This window comes from Anser cygnoides, chromosome Z, assembly GCF_040182565.1.
Source record: "Anser cygnoides isolate HZ-2024a breed goose chromosome Z, Taihu_goose_T2T_genome, whole genome shotgun sequence".
NCBI lineage: Eukaryota > Metazoa > Chordata > Aves > Anseriformes > Anatidae > Anser > Anser cygnoides.
This window is the reverse complement of record NC_089912.1, coordinates 56004127-56031892: the sequence shown is the minus strand read 5'-3', so window position 1 is coordinate 56031892 and position 27766 is coordinate 56004127. Positions and strand designations below refer to the sequence as shown.

The following is a 27766-nucleotide window of genomic DNA, read 5'->3' as shown; positions in this document are numbered from 1 at the left end:
CTAGAAGAAATGAAAGGAAGAGAAGGAAACATCAGCTTTAAGACAGCATTTTTATGCTGGAGTGAGAGTTTGAGATGTAGTGTATATTCCATTACTGGAGATAGACTAGGTATGTTGAAGTACAAGATTGAAGAAATTATTTTAATTTATTGGAGAAATTATTTTAATTTGGCACTCTGAAGATAGAAAAAAAATGACTAATGGAACAGTATAAGGATCAAGCTTGAGGCATATGGAGATGGCCTGAAATCATGTAGGTCCTTAGTATAACAAAATTAAGAGAAGTATATGCTTCCCCCGTCATAGCACTCTTGGAATTAACAGTCCTGGGACATATATCCATCTGGAAAGAAAAAAAAAAAAAGAACACCTTTACAACACATAGTTTTGATATTTGTTTTCATTTCTAATTGTAAGTTTGAACTGATAATTATTTAATTAGGTACATTAACTTTTTAAATTATTATTTCAGAATTCAATAATGTTTGACTATATTTCATCTGAAAAGATGAACTCATACTGTGAAAATAATCATGATAGAATGAAAGAAAAAAACATTTGAATGATTTATGTTATCTGGCAACAAGTACCATGCAGGGGATGTAAACTTAATTGCAATATATTTCGTTAATGGTGTAGCCTAATTGAGATTCAAAGATACAATACTTTTTGAATGTCTCCTTCCTTTAACAAAGTGTTTGTAGTCTGCTCTATTTGAAGCACCTTTAAATGATTAGGTTTATGTATAAGTAATGATTTTTCTGAATATTTAATCAAGACTTGGAGAAAAGGACTGGCAGGAAATCACAAAAATTAGCAATGGAAATGACCTTTTGGATCATCAGACTTTTCTTCTTCGCTTCCAGCCATAGAAGAGTGTAGGTGGTTTCCCTGCAGTATATTTCATAGTGCTTTGTCCCATCTTTAGAGTTTCAGCATTTTGTATTGAAAGGATGGCTGGAATACAGAGGGCATGTTGGAACCAACTTTTCTTCTCACTTCCCCGCAGTAAATTATAAATCTCACCACTGCTGAAATCAATGCAATTGTTCCTTGTTTCTATTAAGGTGACAATTAGGGTGCAAATTCCAGGGAAAATCACCTGTGGTCTGAATCATCCTTTTGTGGTGTCTGTTTTATTTGATGATAAAAGGATCCTTCAGTAACCACTTCTCTATCTTAGATTTACTACTCTTAATTCGCAAATACTTCTGCTGATAGTACACATTCACTCATTACTACTTCACTTACATACACACACACACACTTCTAATTAATATTTTTTATCCAAATTGTACCATGAACAACATAAAAACAATAGTTTTGACTAATAAGTTGTAAATACTTAAGAAAGGAACAAAAGGTGACAAAGGTGATATGTTGAGACTAGCTTCTGCTGTTGCTCAGAAAGTTCTGCAAATTAAAGGAGCCTTGAAAAGGAGAGAATGAGAGGGAGGGAGGCAAAATAGGATACTGCATCTACCCAACTGTCTCATGTTAGATGGCGTAGTATAATTCCAGATACTTTTGTCTTTTCATTATCTTTTTCTGTTCTTTATTTTAGAGGTATATTTTATTTGGTTTTATATTTCTCTCCATCTCCTTTTTCCTATTTATTTATTTTTAAAACCAGGAAGGATATTAAAAAGGTGCTTGACCCTAAAACATAATTGTACTGATATTTCATACCATTACACCAGGTTCTGCTGCATTCAAACTAGCTACCAGCCATGAATAAACCCACTGAGACAACTTTAAAACCAAGTATATATCACCCAAGCTCAAACTGTCATGTATCTTTTATTGTACTTTATTTTTTCCCCTGTTATTGCTCATTACCAAAACATGCGTTCATATTAGCAAAATACTCCTCTTCCTTTATCAGCCTGTACCTCTCCCCTGATTCATGAGTTATGCTGCAGACTAACTTCAGTACCATCACTATGATTTTATTGAGGAGTTGCAAGAGGCCTGAACCAGCTAACACCAATCAGGAGGGACAGACCTAACACACAGGTGTTACAAGTTACATACACAAGGGAGAGAAAATAAGAAGGGAGCCAAAGCCATAATTTTCCAGGGAGATTTGAAAGGCTGACAGATATGAAGGACTATATATTGAAAGCCGTAGGGTGAGTACATAAATACCTAAGCAATCATGTGTTGTCAGAGCCCATGGTACTCCTGACAACCAAGATAACCACAGAGGGGAGAAGAGGAGATGGTAAATATGATACCACATCACTGGGTTCCCATGGTCTTCCGAAATTACAATTGAGTGCTAACAGCTACCACTGGATGGTCAAAAATTCCCTAGATGATTATGCATGAGCACATTTCCCCCTTTTTTAGAATTTTATATTAGCATTTGTCTATTTGGCAAGCTTTTTTAAATGCCAGACCTGGGGTTCTTGGCCATTTGGGCTGCAAGCACACACTGCTGGCTCATGTCAAGCTTTTTGTCCATCAGAGCCCACAAATCCTTCTCTGCAGAGCTGCTCTCAATGAGTTCTTCTCCCAGTCTGTGCTCATGTCTGGGATTGCCCCAACCCAGGTGTAGCACCATGCACTTGGACTTGTTGAACCTCATTAGGTTCACATGGGCCCAGCTCTCAAGCTTATCCAGGTTTAATTCTTTGTTGAATCAGCAGAAAGCCTATGCACCCAGCCCTGGGATGCGTGCCTCTTGGCATACTGAGGCTGGAAATGCCTCTGGCAAGCAGGTGATTCTGAAGTTCGTACTTAATGTGTTTGCCCAAAGCCACGTGGAAACTCTAGCACTGCATAACAAGCTGAAAATTGATTTCCACAGTCATCAAAATCATTTTCACATTAAAGGACTTGGGGTATTCCAATATGTTAATTTGCAACAATGCTAACTAAGGCAGAGAAAGGGAAGAATAATTAAACTATGTTTTACATAGTCTTTATATCAATAAAACAAAGCGAAACACACACACACAAATACACAACCAATCAAACCCCAAAAGATAATGAATTGTTAGAAATAAAGTAGGCTACAAAATGTAACCAGAACGATTTTCCTATAGACTTGGGAATCTTTAAGACTCTGGATTCAGTCTTCATGCTTTCTGCATAGCAGCTTGCTCTGCAAGCACCAAACACACTAAAGATGAATCTCCCAAATGATGTGTGTTACTTTGAGAGTGGACAAAAGTCTGATACAGATCACTAACCTATGCTGTGGTTAGGACCAACTTGTCTATGGAACCTTTACTTTTACCTCTTTTGCTTTTTATCTTAATTCTGCGTGATGTTTTTGAAAAGCAGCTCTCCAGTTTGTTAGGTGACATTGTGGGCCTTAGTTTGGGTCTGAGTCTACCCCAGTGTTTTGATCACAGAAGAAAAAGAAAAAAGAAAAAAAAAAAGAAAAAGGTTGTTTTAACATGTTAAGCAGTTGTTATTATTTTTTGCCCTCAACTGCCACTGGAAATATGCCTCACTTCGCCTGCAACCACAAAACAGCCAATGATCCTTGCAACAGTGTCAGGGCTGTTTCATAAATCAGCCAGCAGGAGGTGGTCCAAAAGCCAATTTCTGAGTGCTCCCCTGGGGGCTTAATGGGTTACCTTTGAACTGGAGCAAGCTCTCATGGTCCCTGGCCATTTGAACCCCAGAACTGGGTCTTCCACATAAGTAGCTATCAAGCCAATGGGTCTTCTGGGTTCTTACTTAATACGCTTAGAGGTTTTGCTATTAGAATAAATGCCAGTTCCTTTTGTTACTAGATTCCCTAGGCTTTTGGAGTACGGTTTTAAGCACTCTAAGTGCCACCAGTACTCATTATCCCACCTCCCACTCCCCAGTGGAATTCTTAAGTGACAAGAAGCTGGAAAAATACAGATGGCATAATTATATATTTTGCAGTTGATTAATCACCACAAAACATTAATCACATTTGGTGTAACAATACATAATCAAATTCTGTATAGTAGAAATTAAGTTTCTTTCTGGTAGGAAATGGATTCCTTTAGGATATTGACATGGCTTTTCAGCATCTGTTTTGCACCAATTCTACATCTGCATTTGATTTAATCAGCTTTAGGGCTCTGCAAAAATATGTCTTTAAGGTTTTTTTCATGTTTCTAAGTGCACATGTTAATAATAGCAGAAGTCCAAATAGAGATATATCTGCTGTAACAAAATACTCTTTGTATGCTACAGTTACTTGGTTTCTGCCTTCAATGAATCATTTACTTTTCTCCTTTTAAGTTAGTTTGTTAAATGGAAGAGAAAATTCCTTTTGAAAAAAAGTTGGTAATATATAGACAGAAAAAAAAAAGTGTCTACACAGCACACTGAAGAATAAACTACAGATAGGTTATTATAACCATCAATATCAAATGCATGAGGAATTGTTGGTCCAGTGGTCAAGGCATGACTGTCTAGCTAGTGATATCAGATATAGCTACCAACCCATTGTGCTATTTTTGACTCCTCAGTCTCGGTGGCCTGTTACATACGGCTGCCCTGTCAAGGAATAATCTCTGGTATTTGTTCAAAGCTGTGGTTTTATACCACTGGTCCATAGTCTGTATGCTATCCTAGGATATGCTAAAACTGGTTTCAGATCTATCTTCAGATGTAGGTGAAGGAAGCCACAGCTTTCACTTCCAAAATTGTTCTTTACTAACCATATTAAGGAATAGCTAGAGGCCAGTATGTATTCCATCACTGCTGCTAAATCTGGGTCACTGTGCAGTAAAACAACATAAAATGTGCAACCCAGAGGCAGAATAATCAGGCAGAATCTGGATTTAATTGTTCACTACTAAGGGATAGTATTCCTTGATATAACATGTAAACAGAAATAAAAAGAGACTCTAAAATCCAGGAAGATATCTCTGTGAGATTAACTCACTCTTGCTTACTTGTATTTTGGTCCAACATGACATATATGCCTTCCTGGTAAGATTAAATAGACCAGCTGCAACACATAGGCTAGGGAACTGTTTCTGTTCACGAAAGGGATAATGAAGCTTACTTGGGATGCAGAATCTCTAGCTTGGTCTGATGGAAGCTTTCGAGTATGTTTTCTCCCATTTCTCAAGGAAATATTGTGACCAGAAGAATAAACTGGAAAGGAAGCATCATCCTCTTTCAACCAGTCTGCTTTAAGAAGATTGTTAGTCTCAAGTGGAGAGTGGTACTCTCCAGCTTGGTTCCAGCTTGGGAACAGCTTGGGTTCATACCTGCCTTTCTGTGTCTCCCATGTTACACCTGTAAGTGTCCTCCTGTCTTATCTGTTGAAGTTAAGTTCATGGAGATATGCAAGTTATCTATTCAGTCACTGGCACTTAGTTTCTCTGAACCACACTTGGATGGTGTGTGCTTTCTCTTTTAACTGTATGGGACATGTCTGCACCACAGTGATGTACTCAAGACCATCGGCTAGAAAACCATACCAAGATGATATTAATGCCCTAGTTCAAACAAGAAATCACTGACTTCTGCAGGAGTTTTCTCAAGGAAAGTGCACATCATCTCTGGAAAAAATGGCATCAAGATTATTATTACTATATATATATATTATTATTTTTTGTGTTAAAAAACAGCTTACATTGAATAGAACCTTAAATCATGAATTGCACAATTTATTTAATGAAGGACACTGCACAGCAGATTGATACGGAAATAAAAGTGCAAGAGAAAATCAGTAAGAACCTGTGTCTCTAATTTAATGTATTCAACTCCTGCATGTACTATACATATATTTGTATTTATCATATGTTTATATGAGGGACAGCAAGAGAGCAAAGCAGCATATTTGCACATGTAGTAATATTATTTGCTGTTGTATGAACACTGCTTGTAAATTAACCATGCAACCTACAAGGAGATATTAAAAAAAAAAAAAAAAAGAAGAAGAAAAAAAAAAAACTACTTTAAATTAAATGAGATCAACTAGGTTTTGAAATAAAGAACTGAGACATGTTTTCTGAACACATAATTTGTCAGCTGGTGTTCAAAATTGGGATGTTACTGGCTTCTATGAAGCACTTTTAGAGCTATGAAGAGTGGTGCTGTAAAAATAAAGTGACTGATGTTCTGCCAATAGAAACCTCAAAAGGAGGTTGAAAAACACAGCAAGAGTTGCTTCTGAAGCTGGAGATAGGGAAGCATTATGTTTTATTTTGCCCTCTGATATAAGCCCCAAAGCATTGTTTCACTAAAATGGGTCTGCTACCTGAACTGAGTCCAACTCAGTCTCTCAGCACAAGCGCAGTGATGAAAAACCCATTCAGTGTGTCACTGTAAAATTTCCTTGTTTATTGCTGGAGTGAGCAGAGCGCAGGGTCTTCACGTCCACAGGTTTTGACTTCTATTTTATTGCTTACTGAGGAGATGTAGAACCAGCTGTGCACTGCTTATTCATTCCAGGGAACCGCTACTTGTTCAACATCCCCACTGACAGCAAGAGGACTGCTTCAGCTGTAACTGTTCACAGTTACAGGGAACTGTGTCTGAATCCTTAAGGACACACAAGGGTGCTGCTGTGATCAATGAAAGATGGGAAAATGGCTTACTTAATGTGGAAATGCTTTTGTTTTGACTGTTCATGCAAAATCCCCTTGTCACTCCAGCATGCTTTTGAGCCTTTGAATGCAAGAACTTTATTCCCTAGTCATGTTTTCCAATGAGTAAAGAGAATTTCAGGATCACGATTCTAACCCTGGACATACCCCTTTGTCCCCAGGAAGCCTATGCCAAACAGAAGCTAAAGGTCTGACCAGGGCTTATACTGGCAAGCAATCATGATGCTTCTGATACAGAAGCTTTTGGGGAATACATACAGAATCTCACAGTACCTTAAAAATGACAGCCTGGAATGTGCACGTATTTTCTCACTATCTTTGAAGTTAATCAATGTAGTTTAGTGCAAGTCCTTTAGTGTTTAATGTTGATCCTTGTTAAGGTGAATTTTCCGTTCTAATACACTTCACGCAAAGTAAATTTGACATTAACACTGTTGGATAATCTTAGCCCCCTCAGTCTGAATATTTAAAGAAGGATGTAAAATATCTTACTGAGATGAATCTTGTAATGTTGGTAAGTTAAAAAAAGAAAAAAAAAAAAGCAACAGGTATTTCATTTCTGTTCTTACTGTCCAACATTTATAAGGAAAGAGATGGAATTTATTTCTTGGACATATACTTGACACATATGTTAGAAACATGATTTTCTGTTCTCTGTGCTCAACAAATAATGGAGTGTTTTTGCATAATCTCCAATAGATTTTTATTTTTAATAGTTTTGGATTTTGTAATCTTTACCTTAAATTTCTAAAGGTCTATGAGAAGCATGTAAGTAACTGGATGAATAAAACTGTGCATGTGTCTGAGACAAAATCAGCAAGATGCGAAGTGGACACAGCATAATGAGAAGAACATTTTTATAGGAGAGCATAAGTGTATGTTTTAACTGCAGCTGGGTTTATATAGCAGATTTATCTGAACTAGTGCAACTCCAGTGCAGATAACGATGCATTCTCAGCCTTTACTGGATTATGCCAAACTGCATGCCACTACAGATAAAATTGCTGTGGTTGCCAAAACTATGTAGATTAAAGTTAGCTCATGTGTGATAGCTTGTTCTGAGGTCAGACCTGTGATAAGAATTCAAATTGTGTACATTGCTTAAAAGAGTTAGGTTACAACTAGCAGAAATCATGAGTTCAGCAAGATGATGGGAACATTCATTCTCTCAGGAAAAGAAAAGCTGATAGGCCTAACATCTTCACCAAGCAAGTAGATTATTTTGAACCAACAGTAGAGACTTATTTACTTCAACTATTTAATTCATTTAGGTTGTCTGGAGAAATCTCAGCTATTGCAACAAATAACAATTGTGGCACTCTGAAAGTCAGAGGAGAATAATTCAAAGCTGAAATACTCCAGGACTATCTCTTCAGTATGCCAGCTTTATAAATAATATATGTACCTCATCCTTAAGTACTTGGCATCATTATTTGAACACCAGTTCATTCCAGAGGAAGATGGATTGTATTTGAGAAAGTCATATACTGGTCAATATTATTCAAGACATCAAAGAGGATTCTGAAAAGGCAATTGTAGCTCTGCCAACAGCATATGACAGTCTAAAACACCAAAAGTACCCTGCCAAAAAATATTCCATAATAAAAAGATTGTCCCTTGATATGTCTGGAGCAATCCCTATTTGATGCTGATAATACCTAGAATTGTAAAAAGCATAAGTTGCATTCTAGAGGAACAATGATTTACTGAAAGAGAGTACAGTGGCACTATAACCATTCAAAATTTATTTGAATGAACAACCTATCCAAAAGCTTCAGTAACCTTCCAATATCTGTACTGTGCTCTCAGATAAATATATATATATACACACATATATAGAACACATGACCACATATATCAGACTCAGAATTCTAGGGAAGTATTTATTTTAACCAGCTTTATCCACACAGAAGCTGATCACGGAGTCTAGGAAATTATCTTAGGATAAAATGAATTACTCTCTGATGTTGTCCATTTCTTTCTCCATTGACTATAGGAGGATCATGAATGGCTAATGTAGACTGGACAACTAATTTTTAAAAGGCTGAAGCTAGATGAAGTGAAGTGTGTTATAGGAAAGCATTCAGAAGGAATTTAGGATGCACAGGACAAGCTGAGGATACTAAACATTCAATAAATGCATTTTCATTGGGCATCGGGAAGTCAAAATAATGAGAAAGCCTTTTGCCACAATAGGACTGTTTAAAAGCTGTTGCATACTATACAGCTGGAAATGTGGCACTTAAACCTCAACATGTAATAAGTGATGTGAAATAAATGTTCATGTTTCTGAACACATATCTGCAGATCTGAGAATAAATTGGCTAACCTAGAGACACCAGAATCCCCTCTAAACAAATATGAGTAGGGCAAAAAGTAATATAGTCAAATTTAAACATTTTAATGTAACTGATTTAAATGGGAAGACGGAAAAGCAGATCTGAAATACTTATCATTTTTTTTTACTGCTGGAATAACTGTATAATGCTGTGGGACCACCCAGATTTACAGATCAAGTTGTAACATAAACCTTATTTGGAGGAAATATGTGATGATAATAGGAGGATGTCAGTAAGAAGGCTGCAGTGTACTTATACCCTTAAGAGTCCACTCCTGTGATATCTGTGATATAATAATAGGCTAAAACAGAATCATATGCTAATACTCTTACTTACATTTCCCTCAGTTATTTCACAAACTAAACTTCCCCAGACATTTGTAAGAGTTATACCTGATCAAGGACCAAGCAAAGGCAAAATCAGCAAATCAAGAACAGGTAATTTCAGGAAAGTACATTGATTAGCTATCTCTATTCTTGTTTAAACATATTCCTGCTACATTGTTGACTGAGAGGATTTGCATATGAAAGCAGGCTATGCTCCAGTGTTGAAGAAATGGTGCTCACTGTGTATTTATGGAAAATAAACTGTTAAAGAGTGACAACCCATTGTGAAATGTAAAGGGCGGGAAGAAAAGAGAGGGAGAAAGAAAGAGAGATAGAAATCTAGCAGTTTTTGACAGGTGTGCATAAATCGTCCTGAAGGGTAGAGTCACCTGAGAAAAGAGTGTGAGAGAACATTAAGCCTTAAGAGTTTTGCAGGATTCCTTAGGAAAATGTTGAAGTTTGAAAGGCACAGACTGGCATATCCAAACACAGAATGAAGATCATCAGAAAAGCTCATTATGAGGTATTTGACTCAACGGACCACATTTGGAGTCATGCCTGATAGGGTCAAATATTGGTAAAGGACAAAACCATACTTTTTCTGGCTGCTGTGCAGTTGCTGTTCATGATGGACTGCTGCTGCAAACTTTAGCAAAGCCAGCATTACTGAGCAGTCGCATTTCAATGTCCTGCCTTAAAAGAAACTAGACTGGGCAAATCTTACCGTCATGGTTCAGCTCCAGCTTTCTAGGCCAATCTTTTTACACATGCAGCACTCTTGAGCTGAGTGATGAATGAGAGTGGCTACAGTTCATCTGTGCTGGAATAAGAGAAACAGCTTTGCATCAGATAATTTCGTTCTCACAAAGGGAACAGAGTAAGGCATTGAAAGGAGAATGGGGTTCTATTTACCCTTCATCCCTTTATCAGTCTCTTGCAATTCTCAACTTTGAACTCAGTATTTATCTCTGCAAGGCCACCCTAGAAAGTGAGGAACTGTTTGCTTCTGGTTTGAGTTAGTTTTGTTGTTTTTTGTCTTAAGTAGGGGAAAAGAAGAAACAAGGAATGCTGGGACTAGGTGAGGTGCCTGTTAATTGCCCACACTTCTCCCTTCCCAGTTTTCCATATGTTTATGGGGGCGGTCAGAACAGTAGCATCGCAATTTCTTCCCAAGTATGCAAAGAGCTTTCCTGAGGGTACAGACAGCTTGTTTGTCCCTGCTTTTCTTGGATGATGGTCACAGAGTTCACTGCTTGTGGAAACTCAAAATAGAAGAACCCATCCCTCTCCACCACCATGGACTATGTTTCATGTGCGATGACCACACACAGTGATATTTATTTGAAAAATGTAGAAAGATAAAAAGAACAAGTCGATGTAGAATGAACATGTTTAAGCAGCTATTTAGATCTAAGATTTGGTTTATGTTTGTGGCATGTTTTTCTTTCCCAAGAAATAAGAACTATGGATGAACCAGATATCAGATAATTCCCATTTTCTCTCTCTCTTTTTTTTTTTCTTTTGTTGTTGTTGTTTTATCAGACAAGATCATACTAGAAAATCAATAAGGAATTTCAGAAGATTAAATGGTTAGTAAATAATTTCCTTTTCAATTCACAAGGTCTTTAGATAGTTGTTACTAATGACTAAGAGAAAAGTGGTCATTTCAGCTCATGCTTATATGCACTGACAATGATACCACTTGGTCTGCTCAGAACTACCTGCTGATGTTAATACAAACCTGTTATGTTAGTTTGCTGGGACAAAAAAAAAAAAAAAAACTCCTATCATTATGTATAAAAGGAATTCACCCGTGGGAGTGAAACACCAAACATCTCCGCCATTCCAGCCATCCCTTGTTGCTACCAGCATGACAGCTAACAGGACAGCATAACCTCAACATTAGCCCCTTTCTCTCCAAAACGGGCAACAGATAAATAAAAAAACAAACAAAACCAAGCCAAGCCAAACTAAAAAAGATGCTAAAAGTATAAAATATAGTCAGAGCCTTCCTAATGGCTTAAATAATGAAACGGAAAAAAAAAAAATAAAAAATAATAATAAAAAAAATCCCACAATGTCTCTTTATACTTCTCTTTAGAACAAATACAATTTACCTCTGAGAAATCGAAAGGCTTAAATCCACAAAGATATAAAGAATGATCTGTCTCAGCTAATTTTAGGTGCTTATATATGCTGTGTTTATTCCCCAGCTAGTTTTGAGGTTGTCTTTATGGGAAAAAAGAATTAGGAAAAACAATCTCTTCAAGCTGAAATATTTTAGATACCTACTTGAGAATAAGGTGCATTGTGCCCTAGCAATAACTATTTCTCTCCTTGTTTTCTTAAGAGATCCAAAAACTAATCCACTAGCTCAGGAGTAAGATCTACAACTAATCAAATGAAATCCACTGGTAGTACTGGCAATAATGAGAGTGGTGACATCTACTGAACTCATACGGGTACCACCAGATGCCAAAGCTTCAAGGCAAGCAGGGTCTTTATACAGTGTATGGGGACAGATACATATATAAGAACAGGATCTTCAGGAGCTAAAATCTGAGTGGTTTACTGAAAACCATCAGAGCACTCCAAAAGATTCATTTTAATGCAAATACTAACCCTCAACTGAAAAGCCTCCCTCTCTTTACACTAGATTGCAAACTATCAATCCTCTGGAATTCAGAGCTACAGAAGGTGATTTTTTTTTTTTTTCCCCTTTAAAAATCAACATGGAAAGGAAGAGCTAGTGTATTCACTCTACCTTAAACGTTCAGCAGATGCAGCACTTCCTTTGGAGCTGAAAGATCTTTCTCTAAATACTCAAAGTGAGATTTATGAGACTGGCACGCTCATACCTCAGGAGGGAGAGAATCTCCACTGTGTGATCACGTATTCTTCAGTGCATTTCTGCCTTGGTAAGAAAAAGCAGAAAAAGGAAAGAGAGGAAGACAGTGGTGTAGAAATCAGGGGACTTCAAATGAGGAAGTATTAAGTACAAGTTCATGCTGTATAAAATACTTTATTAAGTATTACATTTTATTATAAAATATATTGATTATCTAAGTCTGATCAGTCCCAATGGGCCTTGATCTGTCAAAAAGTTGTGGCACGGAGAATTCAGAGGTTCCTGGATTTATAAACCTTTTTTTTTTTTTATATATATATATATCATAGGTCGGGCCATGGAATCATAGGATAATTCAGGCTGGGACCTGAGGAGGTGCCAACCTCCTGCTCAAAACAAGGGCAGCTGAGGTCAGACTAGGGAGACAAGGTGGGCACTGGTCAAGTCCAAACAGGTTGCCCCCAAACTGTGAGACAGCCACCTAAGTGGGAAATAGAAAAAATAATGGTGCTAAGGAAATAAAGCTTATTGTTACTCTCATGACTAGCTTTCAGAACCAACTCAACATGTCTGTGAAAAATGTGATTCAGTTCTCCCAGGAATCTTCTATGTAAGACTGATCCAACAAGCACCATCAGAAAAAGCTGAGCCAAATGGCTCATACAGGGCAGGTGGAGGGAAGACAGTTAGCCAGATTTCAGATGACTGAATACATTTGGCGGAATGGCTACCTGAGATCTGCCTGAGGCTTGCAGATATGATGCAGAGAGAGAAATAGGAGGTCTATTTCTGAGTGGAATGAGAGTTGGAGGCACCTGAATAGCTCTCCTGGCTTCAGAATCCTTCTGGATTCTAGGCACAGGCTGTAATTCTAGGTGCATAGGCATAGGAGTTTCTTATTATGCATATATCTGCAGGTAGAAACCAAAGCACAAATGATTTCAATCTTTATAGTATTAAAGCAAAAGCTAAACAGGGATTCCAAGGATTAAAAAGCATTTTGGGAAGTCAGTGCTGAGTAATTTGCCCATTCCTGTGAAAGAAGCCTGTCAAGGAACTGAAAACAGATCTTCCAAACCTCATTACAGGGCTTCAAAAACCACACACTTTCCTTTAAGATAATGTTATCAAATGAATAAGCAAAAAGCAAAACATTGGTGGTTGCATGAACTGAAAGTTCTAAAACCCTTTTATTCTATCTGGGTCAGTGCAAACAGCCCTACCTGGTTTTCCTTTGTGGGAATTGAGTCCGAACTCCCTGGCCATTGCTTCAGACCGAAAAAGTTTTAAATCAAAAACAAGTAAGAAAGAAAAAAAAATTCAAGTTCAGCAAACTTTCACAGTGCATAAGAGCCACTAAGCATATAGCTGTATGTTCTCAGAGCAAATGACATGCGCTTTTTTGCTCTGGTGAACGATCCATATTTTAAATGTCCCCGTATACCATTATCATGCATAACAACCTGTCACTATTATTCATGTCTCTTTCCCAATATCCATATTTTGACATTACCCCTGAAAAGATACAGTACGCTCAGTGGCTTCTTAAAAATAAATAATTGAAAGCTACTGTAAATTATATTAAGCCTTGACATGGCTGACCCTTTCTCCCCTCAGTCCATTGCTATCTCTTTAAATGTATTCCCTCCTAAATTATATTGTAATTTGGAGGTGCTGAAGTCTTAAGTTTTTTGACTCAAATGTAACTTCCTTCCCTATGCATAATTCATTTTCACTTTGTTCTTGGTGCTGCGTGTGCAATCGCATTTTTGGCAGCCAAATGCAGGCTGAAATCAACAACTCCGTAAAGGGTGAGAATGAAATCAGAATGGACGGCTTGGCAGAAGAAATATTAAGCATGTCACAATGTTTTGTACTCTATCTTGTGAAATGGAGACAAAAACCTCAAACAACTGTGAGTTTAAAAGGAGAGAATGACATTTAAAGTCTGAAAATTATCCACTGCTGATGTCATGCTGTTGTTGCATTTAATTACATTTCACATCACATAAGCTGATGGCTTCTGAATGTTCTTATGCCATGAGGTTTTTTGATGTGGAGCATACTTTCCCATTTTTATTTTATTTTTTTTTAAGGTGGAATAAGTCAGTCAATCTTTAATCAAACTTAGATAAGGGACATCAGGTTCATCTGACACAAAAGGAGTATCATCAGCTTTAGAAGACTGACCTTACTTTCTGGTACAAGATTCCTGCAGAAGTCTTGAAGCTCCCATGCCATTAATATGCTACTTGGGCCAAATTTCAGCCTCTTTAAACCAAACTAGTTTTGCCAGCTTATGTTGACAGACAGTCATACCTTTTTTAGTCTTTGTTTTTCATCTTTCATCATGAATAAGTAGTACTGATAACAGACTCATTCAAAACATAACAGCAAATGTGTTCATCCCCTAGTATTATGGCTTCCTTAACATGTAATTATATCTGCATATCAGACATTGTGGAATAGACAGCAAATTAGACAGAAGCCGAGTTGTAACGTGATGGATCAATGACAAAAACGTCATGTTGATATACATTCATGAAGATGTCACATGACTGAGCAAAGATGACTTTTTTTTTTTTTTCCTTTTGAGATCATATAGCGCTTCAAAGATAGGATGGCGAAGAGGAAGTTGTGAAAATTCAAAACAATCTAGGAAAGTGAGGAGTATAGAAGGATAAATTTACAGGAAGATATTGAATGATGTACAACTGCAGAGGTGGCATGTAATGACTCAGGAAGACTTACGTAAAACCAGTCAAAAAGAGAGATGGTAGATAGCAATAAGTGATTAGAAGGAAAAGATTAAAGATGGAAAAGAAAATAGGATCCAAAAGGCAAGACAAATCTCTCTGTTCCTTGAGCCGTAGAACCCCTGCTCCCAAGCAAAAAGTACTTAGGGACTTGTCATTTGCCTGAATAAAGTTGTATGTCCAGATGTTATAAACAAGCACTCCCGCATTATTAGAATTGCCTAAATCTTATTGGTGGGGCTGATGGATTATAGTGACTACCACAATATATGTGTCAGTAATGACAGCCCACCTGGCTAACGTGGTCATTCCTTTTCTCACATCATCCTCCCTCGCCCCATAGCAGGCTTAGCTTCTGGGTATTGCAGTGCCCTCAAATTCCTGTCTGTAATTCTGAAGCATGGCACAACTTTGTCCCTCTTGAGAGGCTGAATTACTTCCACGAGTGACCAGTCTCTTCCTGCCTCTTCCCCCTACCCCAAGCAGTCTCACTTAATCACAATATTGCTCTAGAGGACAAACAGTCCCCAGCAGAACTCAAGAGGAGGTTGCTTGGTATGGTAAATGACCCGTAACTTCACTTGTTTAGGTTTTCCCCAATTCCAATTTATGATTTTCTTCTGTTTGCTTTTCCCTCCTGACTCCTCACTATCCATCTGTCCCAGCATTGCACCTTGCACACACCGCTATGCCAGCGAGGCGAGTGTTATTTGTATGGTAACACTTTCCCCTGATCTGCCATTCTGTTTCTTCCATGTTGTTCTGCAGGGCTAGAACAGCTGTCCTGAGGTAACATGCCAAGCCCCTTAACCTTGCATTATTCAAATCTCTCCCTAGGGGAGTGGGAAAGTCTGTGAGCATCCTCCACTTATGGGAATCTTCTTTTGTCCGTTAATAAGGTATTATCTGTGCCCTGTTCCTCTTGCTACACAGAAGAAGCCTATTACATTAAAGATGTTGCATTTTCATTAAGTCTGTTTTGAAAAGGCTGAAATGTCCACCTCGACTAGCTAAGATAAAGTGTGAAGACAAAGAAAATAGTTCAAATGGGACATTTAACTAATCTCCTTTTAAAGCCCTGACATGAAAACTCCACGTGAATTATCAGGAAGAAAACGAAAACGTGTGAAATGGAAGCTACATCAGTAGATTTTGACAGCTGCGATATTATAGACTGAATTAATGTTCCATAAATATACATTGGGCATTTCCATTATAGTAATGTCAGCTCTCATTGTCAGTTGAAAAGGTGCCTATATAGTAAACCACATATGACTACCGAGTTGACACTTGAGTTATATTTTCTGATAAAAAATGGTTTTGTTATATGATGGGATATTTCCAATATTTAATTTTTCTGTACTAAACATATATATAAAATAATTATTATACATGTATATAATAAACATATATATACCTGTATATAATAATAATTTAAAAATTACAAGGAACAAGTTTGTATATTATTCGTCGTAATATAGCTCATCTAAAAGTGAGGTGACAAGATTTTTTTTATTTATTATTTTATTTTATTTTATATTTTATATATGGAATTGGCTTGGAATTGGCCTATATATACATATATATTGGCTTGGAATGATGGCCATGGAACTAATTAAAGAAGTTCTCTAACACCCAAAAGAAAAGATGAAAAAATGTGAGAACTTCTGAACTGAAGGGGCATTGAATCACTGGTTGCCTGTGCCTGGAAGAAAGTTGTGATACACTTTTTGTGAAAATTACTTTTTTTTTTTCACCAAATAAAATTAGATAAAATTTGAGCTTTTTTTTTTTTTTTTTTTTCCTCCCCTACCTTCCATTCAGGGACATGCAGTTTGTCTGGACACGTGGTTCAGGGGAACTTTGGCATTAGTCTACACCCTGGGGAGGTATTAACTACAGTGTTTGAAAATGTGCGCTCATTCAACAAGCAACAACATAACAGATGGGTGAGCTGGTCACAGTAGCAATGACTTTTCCTTGTATTACCACATCACAGGAAGCTTCTGAGAGAAAGCCTCAACTTCACACAGCCTTAACTTCAAGCAAAAGACGAATAGAATTTTTCACATCCTTACATTGCCTAAGAAGCTACTCAGACTGAAATGTCACAGTTCTCCTTAGCACAAAAGTAATCATGGGGTATAATTGTCATCTTTTATGTAAGTTACAGTTCCACTCAAATTTCAGGCATATTTAATTTGACCACAGCAAACTATCTAAACAAGCAAGCCTCAGTACTTCTACTACATCAACAACCAACTTAATAACATCAGCTTATATTTTTGGATGAATTTTCTCTAGCTTACTGAAAATGCTATTTCCTCATCTCGCTGCCATAGGCTAGTTAACAGTAGTGGGGCCGAGTTTCAGATGTAATGAATAAAATGAAAAAAAACTAGTGTCAGAGACAAGAACACTGGCAGCAGCAATTTGTGGGAGAGTCTGTCTCGTTGTAATTCCTGCCTCCTCATCTTTCTCTTTTGAAGTAAACCTGAACCAACAAATAAATAAACAAATAAGGAAGAGAGAGGAAATCAGTGAAGGAAAAGAGCTATTAGGACACAGTATTCTCATTATACTGATCCTGTGGTGAAAATCTCATGACATTGTGTAGGTTCCCAGTCTTAAGACTGTAACCAACCTACACTGTTTGGACAAGTTCAGTTCTACAGACTTGTTTATGGCCATAAAACAAATTTAGTAGTGAAGCAGGGAACAGACACAAGGATTTCTGCTGATTCTAGTCACCCACTTTAGCTGTAAAAGCAGTTGTATTACTATAGAAATCCAGGTAACATACTATTACTAGCAAGTCAAACTAGCAAATACTAAATTTATGCAAGAAAAAAAAAATTCTCAGACTGGTCTATCTTTTTTTCTTTCTCTTTTTAGCACTGCATCTTTGTGACTCACTCTGGCCTGCCTCAGACATCCTTCTGTTTCAATGTATTTACACCATTGGCACTTCTACATACAGCTGTTGCTTCCTCACTTGGTCATCGGAGCTAAGAAGAATGCATTACTCATTTGATTCCTTTCTAATTAATTGAGATTTCAGCAATCTGTATAGGTATTAATACCAGCTCAGCTGATTCTATTTGAGATCTCTGCAGTAAAACAGCCAACCCTAAAATAAACTGCTGTTAAATAATGCTACCCAAGTTTCTCTCTTTTTTTTTTTTTTTTTTTCTTTCCGTCTGGAAAGAAAGAAAGGAAACTCCTGATTCCAAACAACTGTAGAAATAAGAAACATCAGGGACCTTGTCAAGGTCTGCATTGAGTAGTGTACAACATTCACAGCATGACTCAGGCATGGCCAAGATTTGAACCTATATGTGCTAAATTTATAACATTGGTCATTTAACAACAGCATTTTTGACAGATCATGAAAGCCTGTGTTTCTCAGAAAGGTCTTTCAGAAGGCTTTCATAGAAAGTTATGGAGTAGCATTCCAAATGCTATAAAATTTTGGGGTCTGTATACTAAAATATAAACATTTTAAGAATGGGCTGCTTAGTGAGGGTTTGAGCATTTTCTCTTTCCCTAAAGGCCAGTAGATCCAATAAATGTTTTTTTTTCCATTGCATTTTTCAATACCATTTTTCCTCATATGTGTGAAAATACTGTATACCTAAGTATAACACCAGCCCTCTGTATGATAAAAAGTCATTGTTTCTTGGCTTTTGCTCATTAGTTCAGCTCTCCTTAACATGCATTATTTGTGCGCTCTATTCTTCTTAAATTCAAGCTGTCTTCTAGGCCAGATGCACAGAATTTTAAAATTCTTTTATATTCCAGCCCCCTACAGCAGCAAAGTATCAGATTTTACTTCTGCATCAAACACTGAATTTACTGTGATGAAAAGTTGGTATAATATTGGTCCCGAAATGCAGGTGGTAATGTTATCTTTTCATAGCTACATATACACCTCTCTTGAGGAGATTTCTTTTAGCTTAAGTCTTGGAGACTGTGCTTTTGAGTCAATATTATGCTGTGATAATTCTTTGAAACTTTATTTCTTTATATTAGCACCACTGGACAATATCCTTCTTTGAGTGAAACACCATCATTTACCAGTAGCTTATATTCAGACTAGTCCCTGCAGCACTATTCAGAAACACATTTTCTATTTACATTTGTCTCTCCCTGCTCTCATTTCACTTCCCAGAGCTTTTCTCCCCATTCTGCAGTAGGCCTGAATTTTGATGAGGCCAAAACACAAAGCAGTCATCATGAATGACTTATTTAGATACACAACTTTTAGCATACTGCTGATTCGGTTACTACATCAGTCAAGTTTCCTGACTACTCTTCCCAAAATGTAGTAGTTCCAGAAGGATTTGGAGGAGCACTACAATAGCCCAGGAGTTGCATTTGTTCTTGCTTTTGCTGTTGCCCAGCCCTGATTAGAAGAAACGCTCCTATTAGCTAATTGCTTTCGCAGTAGTGACAGATGGATGAAGGGTGCATGTGCTGAAAAACTGAGAGGAAAAGGGGTTAATGTTGCAGATCACCTCATTCCCCTTTTATTTAGGCTTCTCTAAAGCTGTTGATTTAATGGAGTGATTTCTGACTGGGTCTCGAGCACTGACTGGAGAATTAGGCCCATGAGGTCTGGTGACCTCTGGGTGAAGGCACTGCAGTTGTGTGGCTAACAAGGTACTAATTGGTACCAGAGTGAGGATAAAAGCAGTTACAAGTAGTTGATTGAGAGGCAGCATTGTACCCCAAAGATTTGCAAGCACTGAGCTTTGTGGTTGGGAGGAGCCAGGAACTACTCTCCTTGCTCATTTACTGCTGGATCTTCTACTGTGACTGTTTCTGTGAGAAGACAAGCCTTTGGCTGGCACTGCTCTTCTGGGCGAGCTGCTGGATTGGAGAGGGAGGTTAGACATTTAACTAATGGGTGTGGATGTGGCTCACTCAGTTATGTTTGTTAAGAGCACAGATACAAAATCGTTCAGAAGATAGAGCTTCCTCTCTTCTGAACCCTTGAAAGAGTTGTGATGCCTTGGTTTCTCCATCCTATTTCCCCCAAGATTATTTTACATTGCCAGCTGCATTCTGTCACTAGTGGGCATAGCTTAGTTATGGAACTTGGTAAACCAATGTTGATGGTTGGATTTGATGGTCTTGAATGTCTTCCCCAACCTAAATGATTCTTTTATATCTCTTTCCCCTTTGCCCATCACTTTCTGTATGTCAAATTCCAACCTGCTAATGCAGCTTCACTCTGCTTAGGAGTTCCCCATGCCTGAAGTCAGGAGAACAAAGAGAAAATAAAGGTCACGCACAAGAATCTGAGGGTGTATTTCCAAGCTGCACATACTCAGGAGTGAAAACAATGCTATCCTTGGTAAAGCGGCAGTAAAAGAAGCTGTGCCTGTGTTTTTGGTACTCCAACTGCGACACAGCTTTGCTTTTGTAGAGTGCTTGTTTTTAAAACAGTTCATTTTGGAAGGAAGGAAGGAATGAGCATGCTCCAGGAGTATATCGGTCAGTACCTCCAATGAGAAACCTAGGTTATACATCGCTCTCATTTAAAGCTTGTTGAAAAATTTTCCTGTGCCATTCATAAAGCAAAATCCTCATCCTTTCCAGGCAGCTGCTCATCTCTCTGTTTCCTTTTACTTGAAACAAAAGGTGCAATATTGACAGCCTTGTCATCTACAAATGTGTACCTTTTGAGTAGCCACAATGAAAGCAGGGAGGGAAGCAAAAAGGAAAAGTTAATATATTGGTGGGAGTGCTCCTAAAATGTTTCACTTTTGTTGTTGTTGTGGTTTGGTTTGGTTGATTGTTTTTGCTTTTTATCTGTTTTGTTTTTATGAGGCATCAGTGGCACTTTAAATTGCTGCTGAGATGAATGGAAGGTAATAGGAGATGTTCCTGAAGTTTGTTTTCTAATCAGATCAGACTGGATCTTATTAATAAAAGTGACTACTCTGAGCAGAACTGTCTGTGGCTAAATAATCAGTTTTGTTATTGAGAAGTGATTAAATTGCCTAAGGAAAAAATTATAAATTATACCTGGTTTACTAAGATTTAAATTAAGGGGCTTTTTTTCCTCCCTAATCAATCTATTCTGAATTGCTTTTCTGTTTTATTTATATATTTGTCTTTATTTATTTAATTTCAGGCATATTGTTTATTCCATAACATTCAGATCTGTTGATCTCTCTGTTTCAGACTATATTGCAACAAGCACTGACAGCAGTCTCCTCCATTTAAGGGGTGGGAAAGCTGTGTACAGGAAGGGAAGATGTAACCAAGAGTAAATCTGGGTGGGGAATAGAAGTGAAAGGAAAGGAAAACAAGAGATTATTTTCATGCAGTTCTAGTAGCTTCACAATTAGCAATTCACAATCATCACAATTAGCTTTGCTAGTAGATTTGCTAGAAGGTAGAACTTGGGAGGCTACATTTAGCACAACTGACTTTATAGAAAGCCTAACCTCTTCACATCTTTATTTTCAGAAAAGACAATATTCCAGCAACATAGACCATAACGTATGTTGTTTCTGATTTAGACCCTGAGTTGTCATTTAACTTTAACTGAGTTCTTAAATCTTTTTGACTCCATCACATGCTTAAGTGCTTTGCTGACTCGAGATCTTAATGAGGCCCCCTGCAATGATTCCTTGTTGGTCTCTGGTGGAAGCTCTGCCTGCAGCTTTCGAACACGAGAATACGTAGCTCCAAATTCCCACTCTGCTTTTCAGCTAATTTTTCCAACTTGAGAACATCCTTCCCCAGTTCAGGCTTGATTGCTTGATTACAACACTGAGCACACTGATGGTACTCCACAAATAATGCTTCATAATTAGCACTACTGATAAGAGAGAAAGACAACATCAAAATAATACTTAATGGGCACAGCGCAACAATGTTAATGGGTCAAATTTTTTTCTTGCCTTCACAGTGCAGCTGAAATAAGTTTATTTCTGTTACTTCAAGCTGGTAATTACTTATGTTAAACTCAAGGCATTTCCTAGTACCAAAAAAAAAAAAAAAAATCACACCAACCCGAACTTAATTAAGTATATAAGACTTCTCTGAACTTACAAACTTTGGAAACCAGGTCCCTGCCTCCCACAGCAATGAGTACTGATTATCACAGCATCCATTGTGATGTTTCTTGCTGTCACCCCGGGGGAACAGATGAGCATTGTGATGCGCTGTGAAGGTACCAATGGAATGAAATACCCTTTAGGTGCTGGAGTTGAGGATCTCACTGAGAAAACCTTGGTGGTCCTGTTCCTAATTAATATCCTGAGAAGCTTTCACATGACAGGAGCTCACTGGACCCCAGGTGTTCCAGTGTCACATAGAGGCAAGGTCCCTCAAGTAAGAGGGTCAAAATGAATTCAGGATTTGATGGTTAAAAGCGGCAGCTTGCATTTGACACAGACATGGACTATGTACTAGAACAGGACTGCAAGACTGTAAGGAGTGGTCTTTGTGAATAAGATTATTTACACTTGGGCTTTTTCATGGGCTGGAGTCCCCACACCAGGTGTAAGCTTCTCAGAGGTGTAGGAGTTGCTATTGCAGTCTGCACAAGTGCTCTCTCCATCTCGGATCAAAGGCATATCTCCAGCTGCAGCCCAACCTTGAGGCAGTAACAGTAAGAAGAGGTGAGAAAAAAGGAGGCAGCTATTTTCCTGACGTGCAGGTGGTCAGAAGTATTCTTATGACCCTGATGTTACTCATTCTTCCAGAGGTAGTTGCAGAGAGTTTCTAAACCTTCAAGCTAAGAGGGTTTTATTATTATTGTTGTTTTATTTTATTTTCCCCCCAGCTTCTTATTTCATGTACTTAACCTGCCGGTATTATTTTCAGTTTCTTCTACTTACAAAAGGCCCCTAGAAAACCCAGGAATAAAATTCTGTAAGCGAGATTGCAAAAAAAAAAAATGTGACCAAAAAAAAAAAAAAGAAAAAAACAACAACAAAAACATAAATCAATCAATCAAACAAAAAGCCCCTGCTTTTTTTTCCTTTTTTTTTTTTTTGGTTAAGTTATGTATGGTGGCTTCAAAAACCTGAAATTCAAGATAGAAGTTGACTTCTTCCTGTGTATTTAATCCTTGAGGCATATGGAAAGCCCCCTAACTTTGCATAGGATGCAAGACCAAAAGACTTTGTTAATATACTGATTTTGCTAGTGCATATTTATATGTGCATAGGTGTATATATAAAGTGCATATTAAATATATGTAAAATACACAGTGTGCACAGAATTTATATATTTATTTATGTATATATAACATCTGGACTTTGCAAGTGGGATGATGATAGGAGGAGGTTTTTTTATTAACCTAAGGTACTGAGAGAGAACAAAGGTGTGGATTTGCCTCTCAGGCTTCTGGATACATCAAGTGTATTTATCTCCTGTTCTTTCTCCTCCAAATCATGGCCCAGCAAGTGAGATACTTCTGTTGTTCTGTTGCAGCTGTTCTGGAGAGGATCAGGAGATCACTGCTTCCTTTCAGGCTCGTGGGCATCAAGCAAGCATCTACAGAGCTAAGTAGGAAAACTGATATAGTGGGAAATCATGTTTAACTGTCCTTTCCTTTCTGTCCTGAGGATGTGAATAATAGGCACTGGAGACTCCATGGCATATGTCCATCGAGGTCAGTAAGTGTGTATATCCATGAATGCTACCACCACAGTCCCCAAATGTATTTTGGGATAATTATTCTTAGTTGCTATGAATTTCAAGAGGTCAGGGACAAATATTAGACTGTGAATCTATAACAGAGCTGAACTGCTACTAGTGGATACGACCTTTGATCTCAGAAGACACTTGGTTCTGAGTTCTTCTTTCAGATTATTCCCTGTACGGACCAGTACCACCACTGCAGTGAGAATAAAATGGGATAATGACTCTATTCCAGGGCATCAATGGGCAGAACATGTTTGCAATATGTTTAGTTGCCATCAATATTAATGCACTCATTTGAGGGGCAATAAATTGATAGAGTGTGGCCTTATAATGCATAAAAATTGCATCAGCTTCAGAGCCATAATGGAAAATTCCTCTATGAGTAGAAGTAATTGGGAAAAGGGCTTTTCCTAAAGTCATTTTATTTTACACTTTGAATATTTAGTCCTGGACAAGATCAGTCCTGCTATCTTCCTTTCAGAATCTAACTGTGACCAAAAAAAAAGAAAAAGGGGGGGGGGTTCTGATATAATAGTAACTTAAAAAATATGTGAATAAACTCATTGTTTCAGGAAAGATGATGAGAAGATCATTTGGGCCTTCTGCAATGCCTAAATCAGAAAAGAAAAAAAAAGAAAAAACAAAATATAACTATCCTTAGCTTTATTAGTCTGAGGAAATGATTACTGCAGAATATCCTGAAAAAGAACAAGCCATGCATTAAGGTAGTTAGATATGTCTTTATACACCTATCCCTTCCTCTCACCCCCCAATCAAAAGAAGACATCAGAACATCCTGCTGAATTGTCACTTTGGCTGTATCTGTATCAGTAAATTAATCATTAAACTTCTGTGCATTTAATGTGTTTGTTTGTTTTGTTTTGTTTTACACTGCTGTCAGAAGTGTTCCTGGCCTGGTTTCTGTCCAGACCAACCAACGCACTCCCAAATATTTCCTCTGCACTGCTGATCAGAGCAATGATCACAATTAAAGGCACAAAAGACAGTTTGAATGCATCTGCCCTCTTCTTAGGGCTAAGTGTATGGATTAATAGTGTGAACGCAAGTCATTTTGTGCTTTTTGGCCTCGGTGTGACTGAGCACTCCCAGGGATTTTTATAATTTATTTCTATAAACATAGCCATCAAAACCATCTGTGACTAAGTCATTTAAGAGCCCCTAAAAACTCTGCCAAATTTATTTACTTAAGCTGGAAATCATATATATACCATGGTGGGTTGACAACCCTATTTAAAAGAAAAAGATGTGTAGAGATTAATGTACCAAATCATGTTTAAATGACTGTACAAGATAGCATACACAAAAGTGAATTTTCTTCCTACCTAACACATATCACTTGTGACTGCAAACACCTCTCCTATCCAGGCTCCTGAGCAGGGGGCCAGCTGGGATAACTGGCACTTCTATAAAATAAGAGCCTGATGTGTGCCACTGAAACAACATGGTGCCGGTGGGTTCAGTCTTTGAATTAAAACATGGCCAGTGTGAGACACAGACTGACTTAAAGCATAGCTGGTATGAGGCATGGAGTTAAGTAAACCTACGAACAGGAGAAAAAAAACCAACAAACAAACAAACAAAAAACCCTCATGTAGTGAGCTCTCCTACAGGGCGATTTAGCAATAACTAGCAGATACAATCATAACCCAGGCTTTAAAATACAAACAATAAATACTGTAAGAAAGAAAAAAATAAAAATAAAAGAAGAAGAATTAAAAATATAAGTAGTTGTAAGTATCCTCGTCTCTTTTGTTTTTTCTCCCTTCCACCAGCCCTACTCATGCTGTGTCGGGGCTGTGGCCTGATCCAGCAAACCATCCTGACAGGGAGACACGATGTGGCACTCAGCAGTGCCTGCTGAAATAGAGATGTAGAGAACTGCATGACAAGAGCATGCCGAAAAACACCACAGCCCGTGGCTCCTCATTATCCCTCTGTCTGTAACTCTACATCCTGACCTGGGGGGGATGCCTTAGGGTACCTCTGTACATATCCCGAGGTAAGAAATATCCAGCTGAGACAGAGGCAAATGCTGTACAATGGCAGCAGTGAGAACTGCTGTGCAAATCTAGCAGGTGAGCATCTTTGCAGTTCATTTTTTATTGAACTCTCCCCCTAATTTTTTATTGATGCTCCCCCCCGAGTGTCTTTTGAAGGGCATGACCATGAGAATGTAGTTTCTTCTCTTTGGGACAGACAGCAACTTAGCCTTAAAAATCTATAGGCATAATGTAAATGAGGAACTGGGTAGTGATGGAACAGAGTACCCTGCAGATTGAAGAGGGGATGAGGAAAAGGTGAAATATCTTGAAGTTGTGAAACAGAAAGATGGAGAAAAGAAAAATATGTGGAGACTTTGAAAAGGGTCCATGACCATCACTGCACTGAGCACTGCTGTCACTGCCACTTAGTGTCCTCCATGGACCCATTACACCCATAGGTGACTTCAGATCAGGTTGACTAGTCATCTCTTAATAATAACATCGTTTGTATGGCAGTAACCCCTGGGCACCGTTCTGTGGATTCAGGATCCTCAGGTATTGTGTGTGGTGGTTTGTTGTTTTTTTTTTTTTTTTTGTTTTGTTTTTTGGTTTACTTTGGAATTATTTATATTATATTGGAATATTTATTTATGTCAGAACCTGTCCCAAACAGCAGGTAGGGTCTGGGTTTGTGTTTCCCTCATCAATCTTTTTAATTCTGAGGCAGAAGCAGCAGTGATCAGCAGATGCCACAATATAACTGTCCTCTTCGTGGGACCTGTTGCCTTCTGGTTTGCAGTTCACCAGAGCACCCCATCGTGCCCACAATGTCTCCCTGTACTCTCAATGGAGAAAATGCACCCTAGGATTTAATTGCACCAAGGAAGGACCAATAAAAATGCGATGCAGTAAGCAGCAGGGGGGCTTTTCAAACCCAGAAAGACCATGAATTCTTTTTCTCTTTCATTCTTTAACTTCTTTCTCATTTACATTTAGAAAAAATGATATATAGTAATTAGGTTCCCTGCTCTGCCAAAACTTTAAATAGGCTCTTTTAAAAATAGCCTTTAAAAAGTTTTTTTTTTTTTTTCTTTTTCTTTAGGAGATGAACAATAGAACCAGTCTGTTTTTTTTTTTTTTTTTTTTTTTTTTTTTTTTTTTTAACAATAGTCATTTGGAAATGCAGGCTGGATGCTGACAGGTTTTGACTAACAGAAAGTTGTGGAGCCTATTGTGGCACTTCTCCTTTTCTTTTCCTTTCTCCCCCTCCCCCTCTCCCTTTTGCCTCTTCCTTTCACTCACCATTGACAATGTACGCATTTGTAACTGAAGAAATTCTATTCTTAACAACTTAACAGTTGTATGAGTTGTTGCTTTTGTCAGTGGCATGGCCGCTGTTTCCACAAAGTAAATACGTTTCACTTCTAATTTCCCATTGAAAGACATTGGAAGGTTCCTGAAATTAATGGTGTAAGACAAGTTTACAAACTGGTAGGCTCTGATGTGAAAATTAGTGTGTCTCCTTTGCAGGGGTTAAGTACAGCAGGTTGGAATAACGGCGAGCAGCCTGCATACTCATAAAGCTCCTCAGCAAGGGAAAAAAAATGCCAATATTTCAGAGACTTGGAAACTGCAAGAGAGAAGAAAATATCAGAGTACATGTAAGGAGAGAGAGGGAGAAAACAGGCTTGTTGGCACAAAGAGGAAATTGCAGGACTTTTCAAGCAGAAAACTCTATTTTATTCTGAGAAATCAACAGCTTAGTTAAGGACCTGCTGTTGGCATCTTGCTCCAGCATAGTATGTGTTGAGCTCTGAATAATATTTGTGGGAAATTGTGGGGGGTTTTAAGCCAGAAAGTCACAGCACACAACTTTTGTTTTTTTAAAAAAAGAAAACTACCAGAGGAAGAAATTCATAAAACCATGGAAGTTGAATCTTCCATCAACGTAAATCACGAGTAATTCCAGTAAAGCCAGTGGAATTATCTGCCAATGTAAAATAAGGTGATGTGAGAAGAATTTAGAATTTGTTCTATTTCTTTCAAGATGATGGGGGGTGTAAGTCCTGGTCAGTCTTTTGCTCAGGAACAGCAATATGCTTCAGATATGCAGGCAGCCAGCAAGGTTGTTATCTAGAAAGGTTCTGAAATAGTGCATCACACGAAGTGATGAAAATCTTTGACCATACCCAGATTTCTCCATATTTTTTTTTTCTAGAAATCTCTGCTAATGTTCCCTTGAACTTAATGGTAAGAAAGAACTGGCT

General features: G+C 37.9%; 2 long non-coding RNA genes across 7 annotated transcripts; one reads left to right on the top strand and one right to left on the bottom strand.

The window, feature by feature from the left end:
* Positions 1-201: 201 nt before the first annotated feature.
* Positions 202-21988, bottom strand: LOC106037289 (uncharacterized). 6 transcript variants are annotated; one of them, XR_001207925.3, is made up of 5 exons: positions 21895-21946; positions 13294-13338; positions 11987-12136; positions 9947-10042; positions 202-343 (listed from the first exon to the last, which is right to left on the bottom strand). It is a non-coding gene; the product is annotated as an uncharacterized lncRNA (long non-coding RNA). The 6 variants fall into 6 exon arrangements; XR_010827769.1 differs by having other exon boundaries at positions 12081-12136; XR_007158826.2 differs by having other exon boundaries at positions 11987-12132; positions 21895-21942.
* Positions 21668-24429, top strand: LOC106037304 (uncharacterized). Its single transcript, XR_001207935.3, has 3 exons — positions 21668-22466; positions 23284-23464; positions 24069-24429. It is a non-coding gene; the product is annotated as an uncharacterized lncRNA (long non-coding RNA).
* The last annotated feature ends 3337 nt before the right edge of the window (positions 24430-27766 follow it).